General features: G+C 43.1%; 1 long non-coding RNA gene across 1 annotated transcript; it reads right to left on the reverse strand.

Annotated features, from left to right (window-relative positions):
• Nucleotides 1-1,659: 1,659 nt before the first annotated feature.
• LOC102368668 lies at nucleotides 1,660-4,581 on the reverse strand. The gene is made up of 3 exons (XR_323124.1): nucleotides 4,554-4,581; nucleotides 1,853-1,964; nucleotides 1,660-1,736 (listed from the first exon to the last, which is right to left on the reverse strand). It is a non-coding gene; the product is annotated as an uncharacterized LOC102368668 (long non-coding RNA).
• Between the last annotated feature and the right edge of the window lie 8,480 nt (nucleotides 4,582-13,061).

Genomic DNA, 13,061 nt, shown 5'->3' on the forward strand with positions numbered 1-13,061 from the left:
TTTGCAGACTACAAAAGTAAGTTACTTTCACATGGCAGCTCAGTAACCTCCATATTATTCAACATAGTTTGTTCGTGCAAAGTTAGCATGAGGGAGCCAGATCCAAGGGAATTATCACTAAGCTTAGAAAGCATTACATAATCATATGGTCTGAAAGGACCTCCAGGGGCGCTTTGTTCAATTCCCAGCACAGATCCAGAATTTGCTATTCCTAAACTATCCCAGATCGTAGTCTTTCCAGCCTGTTATTCAGAAAAAAAATTGATATGCCAAAATAAATAAGAAAATAAAATAAGACCACAGCCAGAAATATTCTGCTATCTTCTCATTTTTGCCTTGAGGATACAAAATGAAATGATGCAGCCATGACAATATTAAAAATCTCATAAAATCAATTAGAAAGTGATGAAAGAGAAGTCTTCAGCTATTCTGGAAGCATATTAGAGGGTATTTGGGGCCAAACATTTTACTGTCATTTGTATCAGCTGTTTCTAATTGCTACACCTGAGGTCCACTGGGCCCCATCGTGTTCACCACAATGCATACAAACGGTAAGAGACAGCCTCTCCCCTATAGAGCTTTATTTGTTTAAACAAGTGGAGGCTAACCTTTTTGGTAGATATGCCACAAGTTACCCTCAGCACCTTCCTAAAGTGCCCTTCTGATCCCCTTTCCCTGCCTGATCTTCTGCTCTACTTTCTGCTTCCAGCTTTGTGCTCCTTGCTCTGCTTTTTTCCTTATATTCCCTGCCCAATCTACTGTGTGTCCCACAGAGGCTACCCATGCCACCTGGGACACCTGTGCCACAGGTTTGACACCCCAGTGTAAACCAGGAGACAATGGGAGAATGGAAGAATATCTCTTTTAGCCATTTTAATGAGAGAGAAAGCAACGCATAGAGCAGGAGTACCAACCCCCAGCATAGGTGCCAGAGTGTGGCATGCAAAGGCATTTTGCTTGGCACATGCATCTCAGGGCAGATGGTGGGGGAAGGGGCTGGGGCTGTGTTGCCACAACAAGGATTGGGCCCCTTGTGGCTCCCCTGCCATCCACCCCGGCATGCCAATATCTTAGAAGTTGAGGTTGCAGGTGTTTTCAGCACACAGTCCAAAAAGATTGCTGACCCCTGGCATAGAGATTCAGTAGTACAGCCAGTGCACAGCCAAGGCACACTGACTTGGCATATAGGGAAGCTGACGGCCCTGCTGGTCAGTGATCATAGCCTGATTTATATAAACAAAATTAATTTCCTCTTGCTTTTTGTTCCCTCCCTGGTTGCATCGATTTGGCTCTTTGGGCCATCATAAAGATTGGTGGAAAGACAGATAACCTGCAAACTAGAGGAGTACAAGATTCACATTTAATTGTTTGATCTTCACTCAAACATTCACAGTGTTTGCGATATTTGAGTCTGAACATTTTGCCAAGAAAGGACCAAAAAAGAAGCCATCAAAGCAATAGATTTCGATTCAGAAGCAGTTGATGAAGTCAAGTTTACCTTCTTTCACCAGCAGGTGGCATTCTCAGCTCTCCCATCTCTCTTCACTAACTGGACTTCACGGGGAAAAAATGCTCTGGTCTGCTTTTATTTTAGGATCATTGTGTTCTATTGTCTCAATAACGAGTCATCTCACTAATAATGAAGCTGTATCTGTGGGCCCATAGGATCAGATGCTGGTGATTGACACAGTAATAAAGATACTCCAGCTGCTTTCCCCATTTACGATAGCTAGCTTCTGAAAATTCCCAAGGAGACAGAAAATATGACACAGAGACATACATGGCAGTCTCCCTGTGACCTCAAGACAGTCGGTCACATTGAAAGAGCAACTTACGGTGAGTCATCTTTTACCTGAAATCCTCTAGGAAGGAAAAGAGCTTGCACCACACTATGGTAACATCTTGATGTCATGTCATCACATCACATGTCCATGCTGTCAGCATTGCATTATACCATATCATTCCTAAAAAAATATTTCTGGATGCTTTTAATTTCCCATAAGCTTGGCATGCAGAATAAAAGGCAGCTTCACACTCATGATGATTATGCCACAAGAATCAATGAAAGTGGTGGTGGGGAAAGCCACCCCACACAATAACTCTTTAAATAGAGAAGCAATATATAAGCCCACTGGGTCAAATACTACAGTGGAATTCGGGAGACCTGGGTTCTGGTCCTGGCTCTGCCACTGAGTGCTGGGGGACCTTGGGCAAGTCACTTCACCTGTTTATACCTCCATTTCCTCATCTCTGTAAAAGGGACAATACACATCTCCTGCATAAAGTGCTGGATGATCTTCTGATTTAAAGGACTATGCGATAGCCAAGTAATACAGTAATTTTATGTAAATATGTTCTAAATGGCTGGATGGGTCAGAAAATTCAATAAATTCAGCATCTAAAGGAAATAGGTACTCTCTATATGGCAACATATCTATGAGAACATGGTAAAACTACTCTTCGAGTATGGTTTGCCTGCAGCTACAAGTATGACTGCAGCATATGTGGACATACCTGGGTTAACTTTAACCTACCTAACTCAGATAATAAGAAGAGTGTAGCAGTGACAGCAGACAGCTCAGAGAGGACTAACTGCCCTAATATTTGCCTAGGTTCTCAGGTGGGCTTTTATATCCTGTGCTGAGCTCTGTGCAACTGTGGCAAGACTTAACATTCATTGGTTCACAGTATCTCAAGTCTCTAAGTTGCCACCCAGCCCTACTAGCTAGTGGAAAGTCAGCTCAGAGATGTCTAGATGACACTGTCGGTCACACCACTGATGATGTTGTGTGGACACAGTTATATAGTTACCTATTAGTGTAGAATAGGGACAGCTGTCATTTATAATCCTGTAGCAGCTTTGAGCTGCAATCAAAACCCAGACTTTGCTCTGTTAAGTTCTGCACATACAGACACAGTCATGGATGGCCCAGACAGGAAGATTTTACAAGATAAATAAATGAAGCAAACAGACATTGTTGTCTGTTTGCTATTAGAGGACCTGAGGTACCAAGGCCCACATTTTTCAAAGGTATTTAGATGAGGACAGGCAATTTTCAAAAGACTACTACGTGCCTACTCCCACTTTTAAAAAGCTCACCCTTCATGATATGGGGCAGTCTCAATTTAGAATTTGAGCCAAAGTATCCTACTTTAAATATAAAGCAAAACTGCCATTCATAGAACCTAACAAAATAGGCTGTTTCCTATGAATGCTTATGCTTTTCTGAACAAGTTAATCTCTAAGGTGCCACCCTGCCCTGCCTTTTGCTTTTCTTACTAGAGTTAGGACATTGTTAACATAAACAGCACAAATTATTCCCCCTCTGGTCTTGCCATTCTGATTACATGTTAGCTCATCTTAAAAAAAAAAAAATTAAAAAAAATCATTGGCTCATTTAAAAAAAAAGAAAAGGAAAAATTGAGAAGTAGCACTAATCTTCCTAAATTCTCCTTTGCTGGTTTTTAGTGATTCCCCCCCGCCTTTTTTTCTCTAATCAAACTATTCAACAAATTCATCGAAAGCAAATTACAGATGGGTATCTTGCCTATTTGCATGAAAAAGGATTAGGAAGTCCGTTCTAAATCTGAATTCTGTGAGTAAAGGCTCAATTCTGTAAAGACTTGAAGCAAGCCTTAAGTTTACAGAGGGCACATCTGCATGTGCCCTAGACCATGTAGTTATAACTCATGTTACCGTGCAGTTCTGAAACTGTACGGGTTTTTTTCCCCCACACTACTGCACAGTAGCGTCGGCATCACGGTTTGTGCCCACTGATGCTACATTGCTGGAGCAATGAGCTACACTACAGTGACATAGCATCTCATATAGCTGCACCCAGATAGGACTTCAATGCATCCGAGTGAGCAAAGCATTGCAGAAATGGGTTTGAGCAGTAATATTCAGCCCTGGATCTTTTTCCTCATCACTCTGAATGTGCATGTATAATTCCTAGGGTAGTATTAACATCACAGAACACCCTTTGTTCATGTATTTGAGTAACTAACTGTCATTTTAATTATTAAATAAAATAAAATAGCATGACTGACTTTCTGACAATTTCCACATGAATGAATTCAAGATTCTCACTCAGTGCAAATTCACACAAGGGCAGATGAATATGGGGAAAGTTGGAATTGAAAGAAAGGTCCATGAAATGTCACCCAAAAGACCATCAGATGTTTTTGTCTGATGTCAGCAGTTCAAATATCTCCATGAGTGTGTGGTTCTAAAAAGATATAGGACTTCCTACACAGGAACATACCTAAGGTCCATCTAACATCAGCACCACTTGCTTTAGGTGCAAAGAACTTGAACTACTAAGGCATTCCCCAAGGGTGAAGCAAGGGATAAACTCCTACCCCCATCCACCATTCTGGAACAACTCATGGAATTACAGTCTCCTGGAAAACTTCTATGAAGTTTTCACCCTACTAAGGCCTTCCTAACAAACTTTTTCTATAGGAAGGGTGATACCTCTAATTTTTCATCATTCTGTAATCTGTGAAGTTGTGTGTTCACTTTACAAGGGATGGAATAATTAAACACTCACCAATTCCAGCCCTGGCTCTGCTCATCTTTGTTCAGGAAAGACAAAGTAAGTCCTGTTGAAGCTGCTCCAATCCTGCTCTGGTCATTAAGAGTTACTTGAACCATTGCTGTTTGTAGCATACAGAGTCAGATCTTTATCGCTTGATGATCTACTGGGAATGGAAAGTGAGCAAGGGTTGTGTCCATTCCTACAGTAGTTACGGCAATGCCTTGGGTGGCAGTGCCTTTTGTGTGAGATGAAGATATCCTGACTACCTGTGTTCAGACCATATCCTAAAGCACCTTTCATGTAAGTAGGATAGTCTGCATTGCTATTCCGACCAGGATTCTGATCTGGCTTGTTCCATACATCAAATGTGAATTGACTATTTAAACATATACTGTAATACAAGATGAACCCAGCTGTGTTTTCCTTTGGGGCCTACTGCCTCCCATAATGCAGATGCTTGCATTATGGACTCAGCTGTTTCTGCCATTTAGTTCTCCAGGAAAACACAATCCCCTGGTGATGACCTCCCAGCCTTCAACAGTCAGATACTGTTTGATGTTGCTAGAAGGGGGATTAATTTTTCAATCAGATAATGGGTAGCAGAAATATATTCCAAAACAATAGATGAGAAGGACTGAGAACACAGGCCTAGAAGAGACCAGCTGAGTCAAGCCCAGCCCTCTACTATTGCAGAAAACTAGGTAATAGACATTTGTCCAGTACAGAGACTGGAGATGAGAGATATGGAAATGAAAATGCTTCTTAGAACATTTTCAAACACCAATGGGGCCACATAAGGACATGAGAAGTATTGGTTAAATGGAAACATGGGAGACACACATCCATCCCATTGGTATATATTGTGCTTGATGTTAATCAGGGATAGGCCTGAGCCACAGCAGATCTAATCCAGTTCCCCCTAAGGGCTATGAAAATTTTGCCATCCCCATTCCCTTCCATTTGGAACTCCAAATTTTGGAGTCCAGATTTGATCTTTCTTCAAAGTAAGGGGTGTTTGATTCCAGAACCGATCCTGGTATGTAATAATAATGACACAAAGATGATTTATGTTTTAAAAACCCTTCTATAGACATTAATCTTCATAGCCCAAACAATACAGACAAGGGCTATAGTCAAAAGGACTATCACTTTAATCCAAAGGACACACTCCCCAGTCAGAGATGCTTCAAAGTGTGTTTTCTTCCTTCCCCAACTCTCAATACACACCTCACAGTTCTGGAATTTGTGAAAAGCTAGCAGGGAAGGGGGTCAGAGATTCCACAGAAAAATGCATGAAGTTTCAGATCCAGAGTAATTGTTTTTTTTCCACAAGATCCACTTTAGTCAAAACACAAGTTATTGGGCTCAGGAGGTCACATTAGATTACATAACAACCCCTGATGGTCTGCAGATCTTTGACTCTTGAGTCTCTTGGCAAATTTCTGAATTTACTCCCAGGAGATTTAGGTTCAATTCTCCTCTCTGCCTATGTGACCAGGCCTCTGAGGCTACAGTTCTCAGGACATGTAGATGTAGAGAGACAGATGTGGAAATAAAGGGCTGTCATTGAAGACCTCTCTCTGTTGCTTCCTGGGACCTACTTCTTGCTAACAGCATGAAGGACTCAACCCCAAGGACGTACCAGGCCTGTAGCCTCCCCAGCTCAGACCTCCAATGGAATGAGCTCAGAAGGAAGCATGTCATACAGAACAGCTGCTCCCAACCTAGTTCTCTCAACTTGGGAGGTACTTGTAGAAGAGACAGGAAGGGCATCTATAGACATGCTCCGGTGGTGGGGAGGGTGATTTAATTACAGCAGCTTCAAGAGCCGCTCTAATTAAAGCGCCCATGACATCATGTATACTCAGCATCCCACACTTCAAAATGGTGGTGGGGCACTTGAACTAACGCTCATTCAGTGAACATTAGTTCAAGCACCCCTACCTCCATTTTAAAGTGTGGGGATGCAGAATGCACATGACATGGAGGATGCTGGAGCATGCCAATTAACACACTTCAGCAGACTCAATTAATCAAGTCCATCCCAACATGTGCCAATTAGCACGTCAGAGAGACACACATATAGTCTTTTATATGTATATATATGACTATATGTGCCTATATATAGGCACATATATAGGCACCTGAAGAGACTAACTCACCATCTCTTTCTACTAGTCTTTTCTGCCTGCCATCATCTTTGCCTATGCATTTCTCTTCTTCCACTCCTGTCTATATGATTATCAATATACCCTGTTTGCTTGAATAAAAGACAAGGTTTGTTTCCCCAACTTAGCATGGGGGGAAAAAGCTCCTCACCTTGCATTTGCATAAAGGAAACCTAATTAAATACACTGTCTATCTAAACTGCAGCCTGTCTATCTAAACTGCAGCCAAAAGCAGCATGTGCTCAGTAATGGAAACCATCTATGAAGTTGATTAAATGCAGCTAACACCAAGCATGACTATAAAACACATGGCCCATATTGGACAGACATATCGATGGGAACCTTTGTGTGCATGAATGTGGTGGGTGGGGCTTTTTAAAAAAAAACAACCCCAAACTAACAAGCAGTTGCTCCCCCAGAAAGGAATGAGCAAACTCACATATGATTAGCATGATTAAGATTCTCCCTCTCCCCCACCATGAGGTGGAGCTGGACCAGGTTGCCCAGCACCTCATTTGCATATACAATGTTGGAGGATCCCAAGGCTAGTGACAAAAACACCAAGTGCCAATCACGAGTGGGGTGCTAATTTGCACATGGATCCTTTTGGGGGAGGAGGGGTACCTGGAGTACACGCACATACTGAACAGTGCTGAGTTATGGGGTCATTATGGCTTGAAATGCTGTTGACTCTGATGGGGCCCAGCCCAATGAACTATATGGTGAATCATGAGCTTTTTGGTTTTAGATTAATATAATGCATAGTTTGCACTGTAAGCAGGTACAAAAGTGCTGCTTAAAAGTGCGTTTATGGAGTAACTGTAATAAAACTTGCAGAAGTTTCAGTAAAGGTAAAATGTACCCGTTCTGGATGAACTACATCTATGAGTACCCATAGTAATTTGCTTACATACAGATTACTACAGACATGTTTCTTTCAGTCAGCATTTTCAAATTTGCTCCTCACTCCCATGTGCTCAGGGAGATCAGGGTCTGACAGTAAGGGGAGGGCAGGGGAGAAGGAGCTGCAAGGGAAGGAAGTTGGGGGGTCAGAAGGCATGGGGGGAACCTGCCCCCCAGATTTATTTTCCCTGCTGTAGCAGCAGGAGTGGGACAAGTCCAAGGCAACCCTCCAATAATTAGATTCTATACCTGGAAAATTATAACAAATTTATAAATTTTCCATTTATAGACTGTAAATATTAGGGGGTCAGCTTATATTCAGTGTTGTCTAATACTCAAGTAAATATGGTACTTTTTTCACATGCACAAATCACTGTCTTCTGTGGTGCAGAACAATGTGAGGCATAAGCAACTAACTTCAAGCGGGCAAGAGACCTCAACAAAGCGTTCCTGCTATGCATGGCATTCCCAAGCACAGGCCAAGCTAGGAGATTCACCTGCGTGGGGCAGACAGTGAAGGATTGTTCTGAGCAAAACACTGTGCAATCAAATAGGGATAGCAGAGGCAATGGGGTCAGGCAGGCTGCCTGGGGCATCTTTCATCTCTGACTTATGGTGGTGGGGTGTAAAGTGTGTGTTGGCCCGCCCCAAGGCCAGCTCAAAGGCAGCCTTGTTCAGCTGACTATCTGCCATCTCTCTGATGTCACAGGTTTCATTTGGGTAGCTCACTTCAAAGGCACATTTTGGGTTTTGATTTTGCTATTTTGGGGATAATAGCTGAGCTTTTCAAAAGCATTTTGCTGTGCAATAAAATCAAATAATCTTAAGCGCAGCCAGCTGAGTTAACCCAGTTCAAGCAGGGCAGCTCTGCGACAGGAACAAAGGAGGCAATGCCAGGACCGACAGAGAGAAACTGGGGTTTCTTCTCTTTTTATCCAGCTAATTCCCCTTCCACCTCTCAAGAAATAGTCAACCCTAGCAGGTACACTGCCACCATTTCATTCAATGGAGGTTTCAATAACAGGGAAGTTATGTAAAATGTATGTATACTTGTAGGAGCATGTCCTCCTCAGTCAACTACCAAGCTTGCTGGACCATAAGCCAACAATGTGTACAGCATCAAGTTCAGTGGGGCCCCAATTTCACGTACAGTTTTTAGGTGCCATCATAGTGCAAAAGTGACTAGCGTAGGAATTTATCAGACTCCATAATTTTACGTCTTTATCTCCAATTCATTTTCCCTAGACTAGGTCTCTGACAAGAGCTTTAAGTAAAATATCCCACTGTTGTGTTAGAGCGCATATTATATACAGCACTATTTCCAACCCCTTCCTTCTGCCTTGATTGACATACTGATACCATTCACCAGATGGGTCTCCAAGAAGAAGTAACATGGTGCAAGCTCACTTTTAATAGTGAAGGAAAGTTACATATTCTTGCCAGTCTAACAAGACTCATTAATCATGGCCCTGCCAGACTTGTTTTCAGTACAGTTCAGGATACTGCAGGTGCTGCCAAGAGGCCATTGAGGACTTCCTAATGCCCACTTTATAGTGGACACCTCATATTTTGTAAGATACTGGCTAGCAGACTCACAGCATAGGATCATATGAAGGTAGAGCTGAAAGGGACCCCATGAGGTCTTCTATTCCTTAAGGTAGGATCATCCATGACTAAACCATCATGAAGGTGTATATTTAGAAGTATCCCACTCATGTCTTACACTCCTAGAAGTGGCCTTTCTTCCAAGGAGCTGGATGTGACAGTAACTAAGGAGCTGTTAAAGCAGGTTCATGCCACCAAGGATCACCAATATTTCTGGGAAATCTTCAGAGACCGTATTCATAAAATTTCTCATTGTATCATCCAGATCAGGACCCAAATTCATAGCCCAGATAATTCAATAAGGACTCCCAGAGACTTCAGTGGGCTTGGAATATGCCTCCAACTGCTGCAAGGAGTGTGGTAGCAGAGAAGATGAAGCAACCTGTTACAGTCCCAGAGATATATGTTTGAGCCCTGCTCTAGACTTGTTTGAGGCACAGCCTTCAGTTGACCCAGATGTAAACATGTACTTGGTCATTTGGGCTGGGCAGTCAAAGGTGGCTGCAGATGATGCTAACCACATTGCTCCCTTCTGTGCCCTTGACGACAGAAGTCAATGAGACATGACCACTAGGCTCAGGAAAGCCTGGGATATGCACATAACTGAGTGACTGGTCAAAGGGAACTGAAGGAACTGGTCCCTCGATTACATATGTTATGTCTATGAATGTTGATGTGTAAAATCAAGCACAGAGCTTCATTATTTGAAAACCCTGTGTCCATACTAAGTAAGCACAGCACTCCATTGAAACCCCAGAATATCAGCATTCAGTTGTATGTTCCAACAAAAAGTCATTGGGATGTTTTAGCCTGCTGTAACCTCTTGCTGAAAGGTAGAGATAACTGAGAATTGGCAGGAGCTGAGCCAATGCTTTCACACTACAGAGAACAAAGATAGCATTTTAAAGGATTCAAGGGTCACTGAAGAGGATTAAGGCTTAAGGGTTTTTAGGCCTAAAGCAGACACATGACCCAACACTGATCAAGAGCCCTGAGACTTTGTAGAGTTTCAACAACTCAGAGGGAACCCCCCTGTACACAAAACAGTGGAAAAAATATGGAGAGCAATGATTATATGCAGGTATAAACTGAACAAAGTACAATCCTGCCAGTCCCAAGAATTCAAAGACTATAACACTGACTAAAAATATGAGGAGATTTGGATACTTCAGATAATAGTAATAATGGAATATCTTGTATTTTCTAGTTTGAGTATTTAGGGTACCTTAGGGCACCTATACATGTACAGCAAGGCTGCTCCAATGCACTGTAATTGCAGCATGTCGGAGCAGACTCGCTTAAAACGTGGTCATTTCTGTGCTCCAGCAGATTCCAGCATCACATGCATCAGCGTCCGCGCTCTGAAAAACGGTGGTGGGCCACTTTAACTAAAGCTCATTCGATGCGCTTTAGTTAAAGCACCCCCACTGCCATTTTTCAGCATGGGGACGTGGATGCACGTGACACTCCAGGTGTTTAGTTAGAGTGGCTCTCTGAACCACTCTTATTAAAAGTGCCCCACTCCCTGAGAATGTGTATAAACACCCTTACAGTCATACTTTCTCTGCTACCAAGTAGTTTAGAAGCTTCCTGGTGTTAGCTAAATTTTTCTTAGTTACACAAGAATACAACTATGTCATCGAGCAGAACTCTGGAAGCTGCAGGGGGAGGGACAGGGGACAGCACCATCTGGATACGTTCTGTATGAATACTTCTTCACATAGCATCCACATTCTGCCACAGAGGCGCAGGATACAGTGCTAGATGGACAAGTGGCCTGACCTAGTACAACATTTCTATGTTCTCATGAGATGATGTTTTAAACAAATAAAACCCATATCTTCCAAAACTTGTAATGAGAGTTGAAATCATTGCATTCCCTCAGTCAATAATAGATCAAACAGCTGGAAAAGTAATGTTACTGTGCAGCATTTTAGATTGAATAAATAATTTGCTGAAGACGTGACTTCGAAGGCTTTCACAAAAGATTAAAACCACGTGAAAGTTTCCCTGTTGTGTTGAGATCCCACCCCTAGGAAGTCTTGGACTATTTGCTTTAAAAAAAAAAAATCCCAAAGAGTCAAATATAGTAAAAATAAAAGGCCTAAACCTGGCTATGATTTATGCAGAAGATTTGTGTCAGTCCTGATACACAACTGCTCTTTCAATGCTGCCTGCTGCATAGATGAGCCTTCAGTGACATAAGAGATACTATTAAGGCTCCCATATCAACCCTTTCAAAGTTCAAGGCATTGAAAGTATGGCTGAGGAAGAGGTGGCATAGTGGAAACCGCCTGAGAGGTTTACTCACAAACTAGTCGAAGTTCTTGAAATAGTCCCCCAACATCCAATAACTGCTAGATCTAGCATTAAAAGTCACCAAGTTGGCAACATTTCATCTATGCCAATTTGCCAAGAGTGGAGAGAGTCAAGGCTCAGCCTTGCTGCTGACCTGCCAGCCTTAGAGCTGGCGTGGTGGAGAGGGGACATAGAATGCATCTGCTTCAGATGATCCCTCTGAATTCAAAAAGAAGTGTATGAGAGATTGTTTGTAATCATTACTTATTATTCCTCTAAGCTGCTGCCTGTTTCTGCCTGGCTGAATATTGCTTCTGAGACCTGCAACGCAAGAAACTTCTGTACAATGCAGGGCAATGCACTAACCCAGATGCTGGGTGAACCAGTAGGGTTGTACACAAGACAGCTGTATCTCTGCTCTTTAAAAAGCAGAGGTCCCTGTTTCTGCAACATACTGGCCAGATGTTAACTCACCCGCTCCCAAGGGAGACACAGGCTACATCTTCAAACAGAAGTGACAGACCTGAGTGCATGCAGTGCTGTATCAGGGCTACCATATATTCTCACATACACCCCCTGTCCCCCAAATAAAACATGCACTTTGTTTTTGGAAGAAGGTAGAAAAGAAAATTTTCAGAGTCATGGCTGATTGTGACAGAGTGAGCCCTTCTGGGAACGTATAAAGTGTCTAGGAAGTGCAGCATCGTAGGAGACAATCTAATGATCCTGGTTTTCTCTGATAAAAAAAAAAAAAAAAAATCACAAGTTTTCTGATAACCCCCCCAAATCTGTGATTAAAATGAAACACTACTACATACTATATATGTATCAATTGAACACAATGTTTTATTGATATATTTACAATTTTAAAGCAATTTGGAAGCCTACCAGTGCCTCAATCACTATAGTAAAATAAATTCTAAGTACCTATACATTTTAGTATTTGATTTTGGGCCCCCAGCCCTGCTGGTGGCCCTCACTTCCCCCACCACACACACAGCCCCCTGCCCCTGAAGCCCTGCTGGAGGGGGCCACCAGCTGCCAGGGCTACAGGGTCAAGGACCTGAGCGCACAGCCCCCTGCGTCCCACAGCAGTGCCTGAGCCCCAGCTGCCACCCTCAAGAGGTGGAGGCTGCTGCAGCATAGCAGAGTGCAGAGCCTGGCTCCCACCCGCATGGGCAGCCTGACCACAGTAGAGCCCATGAGGGGCAGGTGCAGGCTGCCTGCTACAGGCTTGGGCAGAGAGGACTACTCACTGTTCCAGGCACTCTGGGAGGGGGGGATAAGGGGACCCATGTCCCCCAAATCTGTGTGCAGGGCAAGGAAGGGCTGTGCACTGCGGGCTCAGGTTCCCCACCCTGCTGCTTTCCACCGGGGCCTCTGCAGCCCAGTGGCCAGGACCCAGAATGGCAGGGCAGAGTGATGCCAGGCAGGGAAGCTCCTTGCTGTTGTGGTAAAAATGTCTCATGATCTCTTATGCAAGCTGCACAAGGCCTTACGGCCTTGTGTGGGGGCTGCTTTTTCTTTTTCTTCTCCTGCCGTAGGT

Source organism: Alligator sinensis, unplaced genomic scaffold (assembly GCF_000455745.1).
Source record: "Alligator sinensis unplaced genomic scaffold, ASM45574v1 scaffold31_1, whole genome shotgun sequence".
Taxonomy (NCBI): domain Eukaryota; kingdom Metazoa; phylum Chordata; order Crocodylia; family Alligatoridae; genus Alligator; species Alligator sinensis.